This window comes from Ovis aries, chromosome 2, assembly GCF_016772045.2.
Source record: "Ovis aries strain OAR_USU_Benz2616 breed Rambouillet chromosome 2, ARS-UI_Ramb_v3.0, whole genome shotgun sequence".
In the NCBI taxonomy this organism is placed as follows: domain Eukaryota; kingdom Metazoa; phylum Chordata; class Mammalia; order Artiodactyla; family Bovidae; genus Ovis; species Ovis aries.
In genome coordinates this window covers 37,470,298-37,490,763 of record NC_056055.1, presented here as the reverse complement: position 1 = coordinate 37,490,763, position 20,466 = coordinate 37,470,298, and the positions used below count along the sequence as shown (strand labels likewise).

At 41.7% G+C, this 20,466-nt stretch overlaps 1 protein-coding gene across 5 annotated transcripts in view; it reads right to left on the bottom strand.

Annotated features, from left to right (window-relative positions):
- The window catches only part of UBAP2 (ubiquitin associated protein 2), a 114,669-nt gene extending 95,784 nt beyond the window's left edge, over positions 1 to 18,885 (bottom strand). For 3 of the 5 annotated variants that reach the window (XM_027964289.2, XM_027964291.2, XM_027964292.2), the window contains exon 1: positions 18,459 to 18,885. The gene's annotated coding sequence lies outside the window, so the exon portion shown is untranslated. The remainder of the gene's footprint in view (positions 1 to 18,458) is intronic. The other 2 variants (XM_027964290.2, XM_060409145.1) reach the window with 1 other exon arrangement.
- Positions 18,886 to 20,466: the final 1,581 nt, after the last annotated feature.

Here is a 20,466-nt window from a genome sequence, read left to right as displayed (position 1 = left end):
GAAGACAGCGTTACTACTGTCAGTGCAACCTTAATAACTCACCTCTGATGCAAAAGATCTGGTTCTGGGTCCAAATCTCACCTAACTTCCCAGCCTTTCAGATACCCAGAGAGGCTCCCTTAGCTCTCTATTGTAATGTTTTGCTAATCGGATCTGTTTTATTATTTTTACTTAACCTCCAATTTGTGTTCTTGCTTTTTCTAGCGAGAAAATATCCATTATTCTCAACCTTTTCCTGCAGAGAAAATTCATCTTTTCATTTCTGCAGAGAATAACACTGATTTATATTAAGGACCTCAACAAATTTGGAAGGCCCAAAGCAGCCAGCAAGGGGAAGTCTACAACCTCAACTCAGGGAAGAGTAAGGCAGCTACAGTGCCAAGGAACTCCAACGTGAGACCCAATTCCACACAGCTAAACTGCTTGTGCCGTGCGTGCCAGGAGCTGACCAAGCTGGTACTTTTTTATTCTCCGCAGCTGCTGAGGGCAGGGTCAGGCCTCGAGCAGTTGGTGGACAAGGTTAACTCCCTTACACCAAGGCGTCACACACAATGTTATCTGCTATTCTGTACACATAATCAGCCCACAGAAAAGATGAATGCTGGTGAAACCCTGAACATTATGGGACATCAAGAAGTATTTGGCATAGTCATATTTCTCTTTGTAGTTATCTAAGGTCAGTCAAGAAAAAGTATTTAATTGCCTAATAGCTGCTTCCACACATCTGTCCCACTGCTCCCTTGCTAACTTCTCGGCTCTAAACCCTGGCTTTTAACTAAGATCTTAGTTCAGCAGCCACCTCATGATGATTTGCCCTCCCATCCCTTGAAAAGCTCCTAGGTATTCATTAGCAGTCTAAACCCTTTCAGGTCTTTTCTCTAAGAGAAAAGAAAAAAAGGGCAGGGGAGAGGGTTTCAGACTTTGCGCTGACGGTACAGTGGTTGAGACTGCATTTCCATCCCTGGTCGGGGAACTAAAATCCCACACACCTCACAGCATGGGGGAAAAAAAAACTCTTAAAAATCAAAATCTTTTTTAAAAAAGAGGAGGTGTTGGAGGGGGTCCCTATACTATACAGCATTTTAATAGATCTACAAGTTATAGTACTGTACTTTTTATTTACGTTGTATTCAAACACGCACTCCCCAAATAATACCAGGATGTTACCTTCAGTAGAGTTACTACACCACAGACAAGGACTAGTAAAGAGTTGTTTTTCTTTTTAATTAAAAAAAAAAAAAACACTGGAACTAGATTAAAATAGAATTTCTATAAATCATCCACTTATCAGAATATTAACAGCTTTCTCATAAACCCATAATAATCCTTGCTAAACAGACACTCGCGTTTTTTTTCTTGCTCACCTTATAGCAGATTCTGCTCCTCTTCCTATGTTATATACTCTGGTCTTGCTCTCCCAGAATCAGTGCCCACCCACATAAACAGTGACACATCTAGAGTCTGCTTTCTACCCACATTCTAAACCTTCTAACCACCTCACAGGCCGTGGCTACAAGGAATTACTATCTACCCATAATCTTATCTACCCATTATCTTCTAACGACCTATAATGAAATATAATCTGAAAAGATACTGAATCACTATGTTGAAATTAACACAACATTGTAAAACTACTATACTTCAAAATTTTAAAACAATTACTAGATAACGATGCCATTATCTCCTGCCCTGTTCTGATCCTGTGGTTGCACAATGGGCCTAAGGAGCCAACAGAATGGTGAAACAAGTAAAGCAGGAGCCCAGAAAAACTCCATTCTGCAAAAACGCTACAAAGTCAACCCAGGTTTGTCAGCTTACTCATGACCTAATGTGGCTTTCCAACCATGTCTAAATCTCCACTCTTAAGTGGTGATACTTCCAGAAGCATCAGGAATTTCCCATCATCAAATAAACAAAGTTTAAGACTCTGGAATAGGGAGTGGCTCACCATCCATCACCACCCCTAGTTGCGTAGTACAATCCCTTGAGCAAGTTCTAAAAAATGAAACCAGGTCCTATTACATCAGGCTCAAAATAGTTAAGACAGCAATACTGTGTTTTAAAAGTTCTCCAAGCAGTTCTTAAAAACTTAAAGAGTTACCATATGACCAAGCAATTCCAATCCTAGGTACATACTCAGGAGATTTGAAAACATATATTTACTCAAAAATTTACACATGGAATGTCCATAAGGAGCATCAGTTATAATAGCCAAAAAGTAGAAACAATCCAATGATGAATGGATAAACAAAATGTGATATAACCATGCAATGATTAGTCAAGTACTGAAAGGAACGAATTTCTGATAAAAACTACAACATGGACGAACATTGAAACCGTTAAGTGAAAGAAGCCAGTCACAAAAGACCAGATATGTATACTGTATTACTCCATTTACATGTAATGTCCAGAAAAGGCAAATCCATAGAGACAGAAAGTATATTAGTGGATGGGATCAGGAAAGAATGGGCAAACTGCTCATGAGAATGGGGGGGGCCTTCTTTTTGGGGTGATGAAAATGTTCTAGAAATACTGATACTCGCGTAATTTTATGAATATTCTAAAAATACTGAACTGCGCACTTTAAAATCATGAATTTTATGATATATAAATCATACATCAATTTTTAAAAAAAAAACAAGCTCTGCAGATTTCTAATGTGCACCCAGGATATCACACCAACTACTCTGGAGCAGTGGTTCTCACAAAGTGTGGTATCCAGACCGGCAGCATCAGCACTACCTAAGAACTTGTCACAAATGCACATTCTAAAGGTCACCCTAGACCTGATGCATCAGAAACGTTTAAACAAGACTTGATGCACAATGAAGTTTGAGAACTGCTGCCCTCAAAGAACCTTAGATGAAAACGTTGATCCTGTTGGTTCCAATTAAAAGGTGAGAAAACTACAAAAAACATAATTTCACTTTATTATTTTACCCATAATAGTCATTCAGTTATACAAAGTTCCAAAAAAAAAAAAAAAAAAAAAAACAATGAAAAGTGGAAAAAAATAAAACCACCACCTACACTTCCACCACCCCAAAATAACTACTGTTAACAGTTCAGTGAATAGCCTTCCACTGTTTTTATTTGTTTTACATCATTGTAATCCACGAGAAATGACTACACCACACTTTTTATCACAGAATATTAAAATATAAACTATTATGTAAAAGCAAGGTGGCAATATAATTATTGCACCTCAATTACCCTAGTCAGTTGAGAAATCAGGTATATTACAAGAATATGAAAGAAAATTCTTTAGGTGCCAACATGTTTCTGGCTCCAAGCCTTTTTGATATAATTGCCTCCTAAAATGAATGCAGTATTTCTCTTCCTTGGCAAATACAGTACAATAAACATGATTTAACTTTTTCTGATTCTACATCAGTTATTCTAACCATGTGATGGGTAAATGTGAGGAATTAGTTTGAATCTATTCTAAATCCGGGGCATGCCCAGGAATTTGCTTTCCTAAATAAATTCATCATATTATCTTTCCTGTCTTGGCCTCTTTCTCAAAGTGGCAGCATTTACACATCTGCATGATTTCTGGGCAGCACAGTATGACCACGTTCCAAAAATATTTCTGAACCCAAGGACAATAGGATCTTTCAGGCTGTTTCCTTGTTCGTTTTAGAATCATCTGCATTGTTTCACTGTCTTGAGGGGGAAAGGAGGTAAGACAACCACTTTCCACCTTAAACATTCTTGTGAGAAGCCCTTAAGTGTTCCTCGCTTTCTGCAGGTCATTCTATGGTAGGCTGAAATATTAAGAGACAACCTTACCTACCTGTAAGCATCCACTGAGCCACTGATATCAACATACATCAGGCACCAAAAAAAAAAAAAAAAACCACAGAAAAAGAAAAAATAAGGTATATTTCCTGGATATTAGAAGTCATAATAAATTGCCGGCTGGATGGTCCCATCTCAAATTTGCCTATCCACCTCCTAGTTTGACTTGGCTCTTCCCCAACCACATTCAGCTGCATTTATCCCCACCTACCCTCTCAAGAGAATCTAGTGAAGTCTCAGAGCCATTGGAACACAACAGACATGCCAACAGTAGTCTTAGTCTGTGATGAAGACTGAGACATATTTCTGTAAAGTTTTTGCCTTCACACCCTCACTTCCATTTTGCTACCACCCTCCATTGGAGAAAGATGAACTTCTCACTAGTTGCTCATTCCCAAGGCCTTTCTAGCAAAGAGGATAAGCAAGGAAAAGTCACCTTCTTCCTTTGGGTTATTTTCTCTTCCTGAGACCCACTGAGAAAGGGTAGGCTAACCTACCTCACCATTCTTGGGGATACAAGTTCGATACACCAGATCTTTGTTTCAGTCAAGTCATATTGACCAGAACCAGTTACAAAGATAACGCTAGGCCAAAACATTGTCTTAAACTGTAATTCCAGTTTAATTCTTGCCTCTTATTTTCAAGAACAGAAAAGCCATAACAATACCCAACACAGGAAAATCTCCAAACTCCTCAAGATGTGAAAAGAACTTCAGGAAATATCCCTATTCAACAGCACTCAAAATATTACCCAGTTTAACCCATAATCACTTAAAAAGTTTTAATCCATTCAGTTCAGTTGCTCAGTTGTGTTCGACTCTTTGTGACCCCATGAATCGTAGTACACCAGGCCTCCCTGTCCATCACCAGCTCCCGGAGTTTACCCAAACTCATGTCCACTGAGTCTGTGATGCCATCCAGCCATCTCATCCTCTGTTGTCCCCTTCTCCTCCTGCCTCCAATCCCTCCCAGCCTCAGTCTTTTCCAATGAGTCAACTCTTTGAATGAGGTGGCCAAAGTACTGGAGTTTCAGCTTCAGCATCACCTTCCAATGAACACTCAGGATTGATCTCCTTCAGGATGAACTTTAACCATTATCTCACATTAATTTATTGTTTTGGTTTTTGGGCAAAGCGGCATCTCTGCTAACCACTCTCATACAGTAAACTGGATATTACTGCTCAAAGTGATTAAATCCCTACGATACTTCCTCAACAGAGAAGGCAATGGCACCCCACTCCAGTACTCTTGCCTAGCAAATCCCAAGGACGGAGGAGCCTGGAAGGCTGCAGTCCATGGGGTCGCTGAGGGTCAGACACGACTGACCGACTTCCCTTTCACTTTTCACTTTCATGCATCGGCGAAGGAAATGGCAACCCACTCCAGTGTTCTTGCCTGGAGAATCCCAGGGACGAGGGAGCCTGGTGGGGTGCCGTCTATGGAGTCACACAGAGTCTGACACAACTCAAGTGACTTAGCAGCAGCAGCAGCATACTTCCTCAACAGACAAAACTTTACAAATCTTCAGTTCTTTCTATTTTGTAATTGAATTTTAGTTGATTTACAATATTATATTACAAATCTATATTAATTACAAACTTCAATTCTTCCTGAAAACAGATAACAAAATATTTCAAGTTACTCTAGTTTTTCACAAATCATTTAAACATTTGGCGCTCAATTGTTACAAATACATAAGCATTTTACAATTGATTTAAAAGGTTCAGTATATTCACTGTTAAGTTATTTAAAAACAGCTCTATCATAAGCCAAAAATATAAACATTAATTTTTTTTTAGTTTTTTATTTTTTAAATTTTAAAATCTTTAATTCTTACATGCGTTCCCAAACATGAACCCCCCTCCCTAAACACTAATTTTTTAAGTACTTCGTACCCACAGCTTTTCCTTACAGTTTTTCAACTTTCCTCATATACCTCAGGATACACAGTCTTGAATTGCTTGACTTTTTTTTCTTTTCTTTAAAGCATATTTGTTTTATTCTACCAGCATGTTTATTACTGTTTTGCTCATGCCAAAAGCAACTTTTTAAAAAATACCAGTTACCTGGAGAACGTACCTACCAAAACAGTCATGCAATCCATGTAAATGTTAACACACCTGTCACTTATGTACCATGCTCAGTTTTCATTCAAACCAAATAGAAAACTCCTTAGCGAGGACATCTCAAACAGCTACACTGAGAAAATATTCCATATTCTTTTAGTTCTCACAAGAATGTGCACAAAAACCTGTTCAACTGTTCTCTACATCCAGATTTCCAAAAACAATGGCTTAGAAAAATTACCTTCTCAGTCCTCTTAGAAACGACATGTTCTATCTCACAAGCAGTCACTACATAAGCTGCTTTTCTCAAAAAGAATACACTCACTGCCTCCGTTTCCTCATCAAACATCTCCTTGACTTTCAGTCTTGTCTCCACCACCTTAACACTCCAACAAAAGGAAAGATAACATTCCCCCAAGTCATCACTGACTCCGGCTGCTGCTAAGTTGCTTCAGTCGTGTCCAACTCTATGCGACCCCACAGGTGGCAGCCCACCAGGCTCCCCTGTCCCTGGGATTCTCCAGGCAAGAGCACTGGAGGGGGCTGCCATTTCCTTCTCCAATGTACAAAAGTGAAAAGTGAAAGTGAAGTCGCTCAGTCGTGTCCGACTCTTAGCAACCCCATGGACTGCAGCCCACCAGGGTCCTCCGTCCATGGGACTTTCCAGGCAAGAGTACTGGAGTGGGGTGCCATCACTGACTCCTAGTAACTGTCAAATTTCTCTTGTTCTCCTCATTTTTTCACCTATCTCTGGCATGTGACACATTGTATAACTTTTTCTCTTCCTTTCTAAGATACCACACCATCTTAGTTCTCTCTTGTCCTCAAATACTCAGCGGCATCACATCTTTCTCCCACCTCTGAAAGAATATTGTTCAATTTGTAAGCACGTTTTCCCTTCCCACAGAAGTGTTATGCCCTACCGGCATCAATTATTACCTTCAACTTCAAAGCAAAAGCTAAAGACTATGTCTCTCCAGAGATTCAGCCTCCAAGTAACTGCCCATTAGATAGTTACACCTATAATGGAGTTCATCCAAAACGATCTTACTTGAAGATTTCCAAAATTTTCCAAGTAGCCAACAGCATTTTTCAAGTGTTCCAGAGCTCAAAACCTTTAAGCCATTCTTTTAATGAACTCCTTCCTATACCCATTTAAGGATTTAAGGCCTGAAATCTATGCCTTCCTTTACATTCTCTGCCATCAACTTACAACAGGTACCTGATTAAGGGTTACTGTTTATACTTAAAAGTCTCTAAGGTTCTAAGCAGTTCTAAGGCATCTTTATCAACTAGTATATCAGTAATTGCCTCTTTTCTACTTCACTGAAATGACATACCCCTATTTACCTGTCTGAACTATCTTAATTATGAAACTAATGCCAAACTGGATCAAAATGTTTAATCTTTCAGAATACTGCTAAACTCTATCAAACAACAGTATCACTTGGGTTTCCCTGGTGGCTCAGCAGTAAACAATCCACCTGCCCAGAGGAAGAACCCGTAGAGAAGGAAATGGCAAAGCACTCCATTATTCTCACTAGGGAAATCTCATGGACAGAGGAGCATGGCTGGCTACAGTCCATGGGGTCACAAAGCGCAGGACACAACTGAGCAACTAAACGACAACAAACTTCATTAACTTCTGCTCACAGACCATCAATCATCACAAATACAAGACCTTTATTCCACTCTGATCCCTACACTTTGATCAAATCGGCTTTGTCATTCTTCCAAACGGCACCTGGTTTGGTTTGGTTTTGGCTGCACTGGATCTTAAAGATGCAGCACGTGGGATCCAGTGCCCTGACCAGGGATCGAACCCAGGCCCCCTGAATTGGGAGCATGGAGTCTTAGCCACTGGACCACTACGGAAGTTCCTATTTTGCTTTTTGCATCAACCCTCCATAAGACATTTTCTCAACAGCATACTGAACATATCTCCATTTTCTCATTTTCTGTCCGTCAATGTAAACAGCGATTAGTCTTTACTTGATGTCCATAATAACTATGATTATTTTACTGTTTCTTAACAATATACTAAACACCCCTACTTAACAGCAGCTTGAGTTCTTAAGCGTAATTTTTACAGCCTTCAGTTATTCTTCGTAGGATGTGCTAGTGTGCTATCAACGGCAGCTTCTCAGCGCTGTGTGCCTCACCTTCCTCAAAGGATGCACCTAAACTGGCAGAGCTTACAGACCAGCTCATCGTGCTGATGAGAACAGCTAGTAAAATCAGAATGGAAAACTCAAGCAAAGGCAAGTGTGTTGCTTTGTTTTTAAACCACAGAAACCAAGTCCAACCAAACCAGTGACTAAATCCTAACACATAAAGCAGATAAAGTGAAATGGGTCTAGAGGAACTAGGCACAGGAGTTCAAGGGCCCCACCTGCATATATCCTGTCCTCATTCCCCGTCCATTACAAAACCCCAGGCTTACGTACCACAAATGTGGACATTGTTTGACTTATCAGCTAACACTTGGCTGTACTCCTGACAGAAGTATTTCAGATAGATAAAGTAGTATAGTATTATGATTAGGAGTACAGGCTTGGAAGTCACACAAATTACTAGATTAAGTAACCTTGAGCATTTTACTCTTTCTCAAGTCTGTAAGGAACACCACACAAGATAATGTACCTCACTCAAATGGTTAAACTAGATCATAACTGGTAGCAACTATAGAATTAAGGTACACTGACCACTTTCTTTGTTAAGTCTGTTTCAAAATATTGTCGATTTATTCAAACGATTTAAATAACTTTACTGAGGTACACCCTTCTTAAGTGTAAAACTCAGTGATTTTTAGTATTTATGAAGCTGTACAACTATCACTACAGGCCAAAAGTCACTGCAACAAAATCTTTTGTGACCCTGGTCATTTCTTTGTCCCACAGATATCTAGACCAGAGTATATAAATTGGTTCAGGGTATGCCAGCTACATCCCATTACAGCTGGGATCTTTTGGTAAAGTGAGATAAGCACTGCTGCTGCTGCTAAGTCGCTTCAGTCGTGTCCGATTCTGTGCGACCCCACAGATGGCAGCCCACCAGGCTCCCCTGTCCCTGAGATTCTCCAGGCAAGAACACTGGAATGGGTTGCCATTTCCTTCTCCAATGCATCAAAGTGAAGTGAAAGTGAAGTCACTGAGTCGTCTCCAACTCTCAGCGACCCCATGGACTGCAGCCCACCAGGCTCCTCCATCCATGGGATTCTCCAGGCACTAGAACAATTAAACAGCTTAAACTGCCTTTAAAAAAATCAAAGTTGAAAGTTCTTTGATTAAAATAGTAAATGGCCTTCTCTAGCTAACAAGAATTTTATTCCTGTTACCACTACCTGGAATGTTCTGTACAGGGGTATTTTTTCCACCATTACCTTAGCACTCCCAATCACAAGGAATTAAAAGGGTACTAAATAAGGTGAAGTACCTAAGCTAAGAATTTTTTTAAGAGGTCATCTGATCTTCAACAATTCAAACAAGCATTTCACCAAGTAACTGATATTACAGGAAATTTCTCATCAAAATAAAATGAGATCTTCATTGGAGGAGAAATGTTGAAACATCCAATAAGTTCCAATAAAACACTTACCCAAAAAAAGGTTGAAAGCTACTAATTTACATTAAGAATAACCTTCTCTTACATTAAGACTAACTAACTTACATTAAGAATAACTAACTCTTAAGAGAAACTACCAAGTCAAGGCCAAACATAAGATACAATAATACGGTAACCCAAATAACACCAAATTCCAATAAAACTTCGTTATGATGAATTTCAAAATGTTTTAACAAAAGAAACAAAGGTAACTTCAGGAATTTGGGAAGAACCCAGGAGAAGTAAGGCTCAAACTCCTAATACTTCAAGGAAGTATGGCCAATACCTGGAATCAGCTGACAGTGTGTTTCTCTGTCACTCCCAACAGCATCCTGATTCCTAACTGCACTGTCTTCCCACTGGAATTAAGCACCAAAAAAACAGGGACAGTGCATTATTCACCTATATCCCTAGCATCTAACAACTGCCAACAAGTAGCAGCAGTACACGTTTGTTCAACTGAACACCTGTACAGTAGCATGTACCAGTAACATCAAAAAACTGTTATTCAGACCTAATCTGGATTGACCTACATTCTGAACATTCCAGAGAATTGTCATGAGACTATACTATCTAAAAGTTTTTATAAATATAATAGTTTGGCTTCATTTTCACACACTAAAAAGGGAACTTTTAATCAGTGTTTCAAAACTTGGGGTGGGCAAAGGAGTAACAGGATATACTTTGACACTTCCAAGAGTCCAAGAAAGTGAAATTTATTTAACATTTACAAGAATTATCTTAACTAAGTTAACAGTGTCAAAGATACAGTTTTTCCAATAGTCATGTATGGACATGAAAGTTAAACCATAAAGAAGGCTGAGCACCAAAGAATCGATGCTTTTGAACTGTGGTGCCGGAGAAGACTCTTCAGAGTCCCTTGGGCTGCAAGATCAAACCAGTCAGTCCTAAAGGAAATCAACCCTGAATCAATATTCACTGAAAGGACTGATGCTGAAGCTGAAGCTCCAATACTTTAGCCACCTGATGCAAAGAGCTGACTCACTAGAAAAGATCCTGATGCTGGAAAAAACTGACAACAAAAGGAAAAGGGGGCACCAGAGGATAAGATGGTTGGATTAAGGTATCAATGACTCAATGGACACGAGTTTGAGCAAACTCAGGGACATAGTGAAGGACAGAGAATCCTGGCGTGCTGCAGTCCATAGGGTCACAAAGAGTCAGACAGGACTTAGTGACTGAACAAGTAACAGCAATAGTTAACTCTCGCTTATCAGATGACTTTCTGACTGGCAGTTACATCTGATAAATAATTGAGAAAATAATCACTTAAGAAATGGATTATTATTCAGTAGTATACTTCAGTGACAGTAACTAAATAGGGTAAAAAGAAACAGAAACCCTGACTGAATAGGGAGATTATAAAAGATATTTTGTGAACAGTTAGGAAAATCTGAATGTGGATGTCAAATTTTATTGACATTATACATTATATTTTAAATAAGCATTCCCTTTCCTAGGTGTAAAGCTGTTATTGCGGCTATTTATGAGAAGATTTTATTGTGAAGAAACACTTGCTAAGGAAACATTTAGGCATAATTGTCAAGATATTTGCATTTTACTTTCAAATCATTTAGACTCAAAAGATAACACATGGAGTATATACAGAAAAAAGTCAATGTGAATATTAAGTAGTAACTAGTTCAAAGGTATACAGTATACTCTTTCAGCTTTTATAAATTTGAAAAATGTCTTTAAATTGGAGGAAGCCAAACAAAAAAAAAAAGAATTAAAACTGCCAAAAGGACAGAAAAACAATAAAGACAAGTATAGGATGATATGGCAGAAATGTACCTGAAACATCCATAATTACCATAAACATGAATGGTCTCCATGTTCTAGCTTTTAAAAGAGAAGTTGGCAGGTTGCAATAACAAAGCAAAATCCAGCTGTGTGTTGTTCATAAAAGATCTATCTAAAACATCCCACTAGAATTGGCTAAAACAAAAAATTAAAGCAATACCAAATGTTAGCAAGAATGTGGTGCTCTCACCAATTCAGTCTTTAAGAATTAAGCTCCAGTGTCAAACATATCCACTGTATGTACGAATTATATTTTCCTATAGGTATCTAGAATGAGACCAGCTATGTAACATCCTCAAGAGAACTGAGGAAATAGTAACTTTCTATGTTCTGTGGTTCAAATGGTGGCTCAGATAGTAAAGAATCCACCTGGAATGCAGGAGACCTGGGTTCAACCCCTGGGTTGGGAAGATCCCCTGGAGGAGGGTATGGCAACCCACTCCAGTATTCCTGTCTGGAGAATCCCATGGACAGAGGAGTCTGGTGGGCTACAGTCCATGGAGTCGCAAAGAGCTGGACTGAATGACTAAGCCCAGCACACAGTGGTTCAAATGAGGAGCCTAGTTAAGAATGACTGTATAACACTATGGGCTTCCCAGATGGCTCAGTGGTAAAGAGATGCAGGAGACACAGGTTTGATCCCTGATCCAGGAAGAGCCCACATGCCCTGGAGCAACTAGGCCCATGTGCCACAACTACTGGAGCCTGTGTTCCAGAGCCCAGTAACTGCAACTGCTTAGCCCAAGTGCCACTAAAACCCAAAAGCCCTAGAGCCTATGCTCCACAAGAGAAGCCACTGCAATGAAAAGCCCATGCGCCACAACCAGAGAAAGCTCATGCACAGCAACAAAGACCAAGTACAGTCAAAAATGAACAAATAAAAAAAATTTTTTAATTTCCCCTTAAAAAAAAAAAGATCCACCTGCAATGTAGGAGATTCGATCCCCGGATTAGAAAGACCCCTGGATAAGGAAATGGCAACTCACTCCTGTATTCCTACCTGGCAAATCCCAAGGACAGAGGCTCCTGGGGGGGCCACAGTCCATGGGGTTGCAAAGGGCCAGGCTTAGTGACCAAAACAACGCTAATAATTTGGGATTACCTGGTAAAGTTACACATATCCTACACACAACCCCAAAATTCCACTCTCAGTCATACAATCTCAGCAAACTAGTTTACTCGTTTTGAGGTGGGGTGCAAATGTTCACAAGGAGAATAATTTGTAATAAGAAAAAAACCTGGAAATGAGACAAACATTCATCACAATAGAATAAGATGCGTCATATCCTTACAATGGAGTAACATACTACTGAAAATGATGGAGGAGAATCAAATGGATGAATCTAAAACATGTAAAGTATCCGGAGAATCACACAATCCCATTTAGATCAAGACTGAAAATCGGCACTACTAAACTATATATAATTTATGGATACATATCAAGTAAAAATTATTCTTAAAAATAGTAAGACCAAAATAATAGGGTAATGGTAACCCCCCCAGGGAAAAATTAACTTAGGAGATGGAATACACAAGGGAGTTTAAGGTGGCATTAATGTTCCATTTCTTGATTGGTCATTTTATTTTTGGTTTTGAAAACTCCACATTTTTTCCTACTTCATATACCTCCTTTGGCATGTAGTTTATATTTTTCAATTAAAAAAAAAGTATGCAAGGTGTGAGCTCATTCTTTTCAAAGTGTACACTTTAGGGAAAAAAGAAAAAAGATTTATACTAAAATGTTAAACAATGATAAACTACTTTTTTTTTTTTTTCAAATTTTCTAAAATGCATTTTCTTACGTAAAACAATCCCAGCCAGCCTGACCCAAAAACCAATCTTAAAATGGAAATTTGTAAATTAACTTGAAAAAACAGAGGGGAAGAACTGGTTTGGTCTAGGAAACAAGTTAGGCTTGTCAATAAATCCTAAAGACAGTTACTTTTTCCCTAGACATTATTTCAGTTAAATTTGTATTTTTTAAGCCCACTTATTCTCTTGTTTATGATCTGACAACAAACATTATTATCAAATGAAAAATCCCACCTTCCAAACAGCACACATTCCAGCTGAGTAGACATGTACAATACAGACAGCACTATACACCTTCCCCAAGCCAGTGAGACTGCAAAGATATTTCAAGTTTTCATCTGCTTGCTTAGGAAGCAGCAATGTTATGGTGGCAAACAGAGTCAGAAGGACTACAACCTTCTCAGTTGAGACTTTCGTGTTGAGTATTTTTGTATGTGGCTGAAGGAACAGAAGGCAAAAAAGAAAGAGAAAACAAGGGAAAGAGAGAAAGAAGAGGAAAACAGGACAGGAATGGAAAGAATTCAAGAAGACAAAGAGGGAGAAAGACATTAATAGCAAGAAGGAACGCTGAGCTTCTAAAAGTCTCCATAGGTATACCTAGAACTGATTTGATAAGAGGATTGAGACATGGCAACCCACTCCAGTATTCTTGTCTGGAAAATCCCATGAACAGAGGGGCCTGGTCAGCTACAGTCCATGGGTTCGCAAAGAGTCGGATACAAGTGGGCAACTTCTCTTTCTTTCCTTTCTTTTTTTTCGTGACATGTAAAAAATTCTGAGTAAAGAGCAAAGCATTAAAGTACTGGGGGAACTCCCTGGCAGTCCAGTGGTTAGGACTCCACAATTTCACTGCAAAAGGCATGGGTTTGGTCCCTGGTCAGGGAACTAACATCCCAGATATCATGACGTGGACATATAAATAAAGTATTAGTGGATTATGTATGTATAGTATAACTTTAAATGAGTAAGCTACTATGAGACAACTTACGTAAAAAGTTAATAACAAAAGAAATGAAGGTACAGCAACAAGTCTAAATCCAAATAAAATTCTCTCCTCTACAAATCCTTGAAAATAAAGTTTAATCTAATCAAATGTACGTTCTATTATTTTTAGAGTTCCAAATGAAAAAAAAAACAAGCAACACATTGCTGCTGCTGCTGCTAAGTCACTTCAGTCGTGTCTGACTCTGTGCGACCCCATAGACGGCAACCCACCAAGCTCCCCTGTCCCTGGGATTCTCCAGGCAAGAACACTGGAGTGGGTTGCCATTTCCTTCTCCAATGCATGAAAGTGAAAAGCGAAAGTGAAGTCGCTCAGTCGTGTCTGACTCTTCACGACCTCATGGACTGCAGCCCACCAGGCTCCTCTGTCCATGGGATTTTCCAGGCAAGAGTACTGGAGTGGGGTGCCAATGCCACACTGCTAACACCCTTTAAAAGTAGAGCACTGTCTAGTCTTAAATGAAACACCTACTCCTTGGTCCAAGCCTCGTTTCAAAAATTAATTCCAAACAGTGAACTGGGTTTCAATTTAATTGAGCTCATAACTCCAGTATGAAAATGAGTTTTCTGAAAACTGAAACACACTATAATACACATGGTATGTCAGCCAGAATTTCACAAGCCTGCTCTTCAAAACCTAGGCCAAGAAATTTCAAAACTAAAATAACTTTCTTTAAAAAGTACAGAACAAGCATCTTTGAGAGAAACACTGTCAAGAGTAGGAGAGGACTTCCCTGACAGTCCAATGATTAAGACTCTGCACTTCCACTCTAGCGGGCATGGGTTCAATCCCTGGTGGAGAAACTTAAGATCCCACGCGCCACTCAAAGGGGCCAAAAAAATAAAATTTTTTAAAGTAGGAAATTTCAGCATACATAGTTGACATTGTAATTGTCAAAACAAAACAAACTAATTTGATTCTTGGACTTAAAAAAAGGAGTCCACTTGTTCAGTTCAGTTTAGTTGCTCAGTCATGTCTGACTCTGTGACCCCACGGACTGCAGCATGGCAGGCTTCCCTGTCCATCAGCAAGCTTGCTCAAACTCACGTCCCTTGAGTCGGTGATGCCATCCAGCCATCTCATCCTCTGTTGTCCCCTTCTCCTCCCTCCTTCAATCTTTTCCAGCATCAGGGGCTTTTCCAATGAGTCAGTCCTTCGCATCAGGCAGCCAAAGTATTGGAGTTTGAGTTTCAGCATCAGTCCTTCCAATGAATATTCAGGACTGATTTACTTTAAAATTGAAGGGCTGGATCTCCCTGCAGCCCAAGGGATTCTCAATAATTGGATCAAAAATATCTCAAAACCTACCACAGGCTTCTAAGGTGATATTCCCTCTCTTCAAGTTATATTCCCACTCTTTTGGGGAAAAGAAAAAAGAGAAAACAACGGTTTCTAAGCTCTATCAGAGATCCACCTTCTCACTAGTCAAACACCACCTGTGTCATACTACTTGGCTTTTAAAGGACACTGCATATACTCAAGTTAACAACTAAGAGCTAACTGATCATTGCTGACTTATAGCTGCCTCACAAGAAGAAATAAAAGACAGGTTTGTTTAAAATCAAAGGACTTCCCTATTGGTCAGTGGTTAAGAATCTGACTGTCAATGCAGGGGACACAAGCGTGATCCTGGATCAGGTTTGATCCTGCATGCCACAGGGCAACTAAGCCCAAGTGCCAGTACTATCAAAGCCTGTGCACCCTAGAGCCTGTGCTCCACAACAAGAGAAGCCACCGCTCACCCCAACTAGAGAAAGCTCTCACGCAGCAATAAAGACCCATCAAAACCAAATAAATAAAATAAATTTTAAAAAATAATAAAAGCAAAGGAACTTCACAACCTGTGAATTCGTGCAGACCACCTCTGAGCAGACATTAATCCTTTATAATGCACTTACACACACCCCCCACAAAAAGTTTCTTATGACAACAAAACCTTAACAGTAGTTAAGTTTTCATTTTTAAAGAGGACTGGGGAATCAACACTTTAAAAGTACAGGCTTCACCTCAGACCAGTTCAAACCTTCAGGACTGGTTTATACTCTCTATATGCAGTTTATACTCATGGGAACAGAGATGGCAACCAGTTTCTGTCAAAACACAAATCCTGAAATAAACCCATCCTCCTCCTGGTTCTACCATTTCTCACCAAACAATAAAAGTCACTCAGGTTAATACCAAGAGACACCACTGGTGAGCACTGCACAGGCTGACCAGTTATCAGGAAAGGGAAGCAGAGGTGTTACCGCTGTTCTAGCCCAGTTCTAAAGGCAGCTCTCTCTGAGAGCTGGTCCACCCCACATATAAAGAGAGAAGCCAGAGGAAACCAGAGCAGCAGGAAATAGGCAGGAGGGGCAATTACCACGAGCCTTTCCCATGGCCTCATTCCCATGCCACCACTTCCAGTCATATTTCAATCATAACAAAAACCTCCCTTCTTTCAATCACTTTCTTAATTACTGAAGATCAGAGACAAGGAAGCAGACGGAGGAAATCAGAGCTGTGGGAAACAAGGACAGGAGTGGAGGAAAAAAAATCTCACCACACATGTGAACTAGCCTTAAGGAGACAAACTCAGGAGGAACATACTGGAAGCAAGCAGAAAAGTAGTGTAGGAGAAACTAATCACTTCTGCCTGGATAAGCCACCGCAATGAGAGGGCAGTCCTAGCCAAGGGCTCTGCAAGTAAGAGATGCTGGGGTACGGGAAGACCCTTCATCTCCAGCGAGTGAATTTATTCCCTTTCCTGAGACAGACAGATCCCACCCCGAGAGTCGCCCAATCCTTAGGATTACATTCACCTTCCTTTCACTTTTATTAGACAAACTAAACTACAACTAAAAATTATGAATGTACAACTCATAGTGGAAAAGTGAGGAACACACTAATTACTGAGACACTTTTGATTTTAAAAATACTATCATAATCAAAGAGAAAATATAAAGCAATTGGGCTCACTCAAAAAGTGAATTATATGCCCTTCAAATAAAACATGATCTTTAGGTACCCTGTGGAGACCTTTAAAAGTTCTCAATTGATAGAACAGACTTTTGGACTCTGTGGGAGAGGGAGAGGGTGGGATGATTTGGGAGAATGGCATTGAAACATGTATAATATCATGTAAGAAACGAATCGCCTGTCTAGGTCCGATGCAGGATACAGGATGCTTGGGCCTGGTGCCCTGGGATGACCCATAGAGATGGTATGGGGAGGGAGGTGGGAGGGGGGTTCAGGATTGGGAACTCATGTACACCCGTGGCAGATTCATGTTGATGTATGGCAAAACCAATACAGTATTGTAAAATAAAGCGAATTGATAAGGGCCATCAAAAAATAAAAAATAAAATGTTGAAGACCACAAAAAAGAAAAACGTTCTCAACTGTTACAGCACACAAGGGTAGAACAAGCCTAAATACTGGCGGAGACACCTTGAATACACGCAGAAACAATATCCAACAGAGGTGGAAGTAAACTACAGGATTAGGTCAAATAGGAACTAAAAGGAATGATGATGGAATCAGCTAACTCCTAGAAAAAGGAAGAGACCAGAGTGGTGAGAACAGTGATGGTACCTGAGATCCTTGGATAACTAATTAGATTGAAAACCCCGGGGAAAAGGTGGGAATGCCGAGTGGGAAAAGTGATTCAGCGGCAAAGAAAACTGAGATGCAATGCACCAATGAAAAGAATAACATTTGGAATAAAATAAAAAAGCGCGTTTTAGTTTAGAAACCCCTCTCAAAACTACACTAAAGAACAACCGTGACACAGCCAGCCTACAGGAGCTAGGACCGAAGAGGAAAACTGAATCCCAAGAGTCTGGCACCAAAGCTTTCCAGAATGAGGAGGAGAAGTAGAACTGAACTACGCCTCCGGGCTGCCGGGAAAGCCTAGAGAGTGCAGAAGTTGGGCTCTGAGATGTCCAGTTCCAGGACTAGCGACAGGCGTGAACGCGGAAAGGTGGTCATTGACAGCGTGGCGCGGGAGCTCGAGCGGACAGGCAGGAAGGGACAACGATGGGAGAGAAAAACCACACCCTCCAGGACAGAAACCCTAAGGGGGGAGGGGTAGGCGCCCCCTGGGGCTGGGTGGGGCTGGGCTGACGAGGAAGGGGTAGGCAGAAACGAGCGCAGGACAACCTGCGGTGGAGAGGGAGGACAGCACCCAGGCCTGGGCAAACTGAGGACGCACGAAACCGGCGAGGGAAGCTCGGCCCGACCTCAGGGTGGACGCTGGGGCAGTAGGAAGGGCTCTAGAGGAAAGAAGACCTGAACCCTGGTCTACTAAGCACAGGCTGTAGCCCTTAAGGAGCTGGAACGGGGAAGGAGAGAGAGAAGGTGCCAATTACCGCTGCTGCTCTCGCTGAACTCGGGACCCACCACCACCACCACCACAGCCGCCGCCGCCGCCGCCGCCGCCGCCGCCGCCGCCGCCACCGCCGCTCGTTACCTGCCAATGTGCCTCTTACAAAGCGGCGGCGGCGGCAGAGGCGGTCCGGCCCGTCACGTGACTTCGCGTCACGGCCGAAGGAGGAGCCAACACACGTAGCTCGCCGAGCGGCTAATCAGCCCGCCTACACAGCGCGGTGTTTCCTGTAGCCACCCTCCAACTCCCACCCCGAGAGGCCAACAGCTGCGGGTCAGGGGAAGGCACGCAGATGGAGCCAACGAGGGAGATTTTATGGAGTTTCTCGAACTCGGAGTTCTCAGAGACGTACTACCCACCGCTTCGAGGATGCCCAAGAACAGCTCGTCGTCGCTGTGTGATGACCTCACAAGGCACCACAGGTCGCTCCCCTGCCTACGGCCGCCTTTCCGTCATCACGTGATGTGGTCCGACCACTCAAGACAAACCCAGCCTCCCAAACCTTGTGCGAGGGGACTACGACTCCCAAACTGCTGTACAGCAAAGGTACCCACCACCACACCCTTTCCCTCCTGGATTCGTTAGATGGTGCGCCTGTGACTTCGGTCCGAGGGAAGGCCGAGGCGAAAAGTTGACAGGGCTACCACCTGAGACTGATAACAGTGGGCGCCGCCTGCCAGGTGCCTCCTCCTGGGAGATGTAGTTCCGGCCAGGCGTGGGGTTCTGCGAACACGTTCCCGGGCTCGCGCTCCGCCCCGCCCACTGCGCGGGAAAACGCCAACGGCTCGCAAAGGTAGCCGCTGCGCCCGGCGGGATTCAGGAAGCACCTCCACGGGGCGGGCGGACCTCGCAGGTTCTGTCCTGTTCAATGCGGCCTTGAATTCTGCATTCCCAAGCCTCTTCTGCCCGGAAAGGCTAGCATTTGTTGAAAAGCCTACTCTTGTCGGTCGTCATACAACTTCTTTTATTAAGTCATAGAATCAACCCTTTCAGGCAGGAATTGTCCGGTTTTAGGAGTAGAGAATTCAGTTTCCCAGCTGCACTGACCCAAATCCAAGTTTTCTATCTCCAAACAATGAATAACCCGCCTCTCAAAATGACCTCACCTGTTTTAACTCCTATAATTAAGCGTAAAGAAGATCAGTCAGTCAGTCAGTACAGTCGCTCAGTCGTGTCCGACTCTTTCCGACTCCATGAATCGCAGCACGCCAGGCGTCCCTGTCCATCACCAACTCCCGGAGTTTCACTCAAACTCACGTTTAAGTTGGTGATGCCATCCAGCCATCTCATCCTCTGTCGTCCCCTTCTCCTCCTGCCCCCAATCTCTCCCAGCATCAGAGTCTTTTCCAATGAGTCAACTCTTCGCATGAGGTGGCCAAAGTATTGGACTTCAGCTTCAGCATCAGTCCTTCCAATGAACACCCAGGACTGACCCCCTTTAGAATGGACTGGTCGGATCTCCTTACGGTCCAAGGGACTCTCAAGAGTCTTCTCCAACACCACAGTTCAGAAGCATCAATTCTTTGGCACTCAGCTTTCTTCACAGTCCAACTCTCGTTCATACATGACCACTGGAAAAACCATAGCCTTGGCTAGACGGACCTTTCTTGGCAAAGTAATGTTTCTGCTTTTCAATATGCTATCTAGGTTGCTCATAACTTTTCTTCCAAGGAGTAAGTGTCTTTTAATTTCATGGCTGCAGTCACCATCTGCAGTGATATTGGAGCCCAAAGAAATACAGTCTGACAATGTTTCTGTTTCCCCATCTATTTCCCATGAAGTGATGGGACCAGATGCCATTATCTTCGTTTTTTGAATGTTGAGCTTTAAGCCAACTTTTTCACTCTCCTCTCACTTTCATCAAGAGGCTCTTTAGCTCCTCTTCACTTTCTGCCATAAGGGTGGTGTCATCTGCATATCTGAGGTTATTGATATTTCTCCTGGCAGTCTTGATTTCAGCTTGTGCTTCTTCCAGTCCAGCGTTTCTCATG